Source organism: Corylus avellana, chromosome ca2 (assembly GCF_901000735.1).
Source record: "Corylus avellana chromosome ca2, CavTom2PMs-1.0".
Classification (NCBI taxonomy): domain Eukaryota; kingdom Viridiplantae; phylum Streptophyta; class Magnoliopsida; order Fagales; family Betulaceae; genus Corylus; species Corylus avellana.
Window position 1 is genome coordinate 14,205,106 of NC_081542.1, and position 425 is coordinate 14,205,530.

Below are 425 nucleotides of genomic sequence, written 5' to 3' on the forward strand. Positions count from 1 at the left end.
AGCCTATTAAAAAAAAAAATGCATATCTTGCCTCGGTTGTTTCATTTGTTAGGGATTCTTTCAAATTTTATGGAACTTGTCTTGAGTTTAAGCAGAAAGTTTCATGATTGTATGCTAATTACACTTTACACTTTTTAGAACATATGAGGTCTCAATTGTCCATTTATGAGTGATTTGATTCTGGATTTCCTTTTGACGGTGATGATGGTGTTTGTCTTTTTAAGTTTGCTCATGAATAAGAACCATGGTTTATGTGAAACTTCTTTCTTGTTAACAACATAGTGCTACAATGTTTGTGGGTATCATTCCTGTTAAGCCCTCACGAGACTTCACTCGTCCACTAGGGATGCCTAGGGGTTTAAAAGGCTTGTTGCATATGCTAAATGTAATCGTCTCTCCCACGAAAGAGGATTTATGTTTCTTGC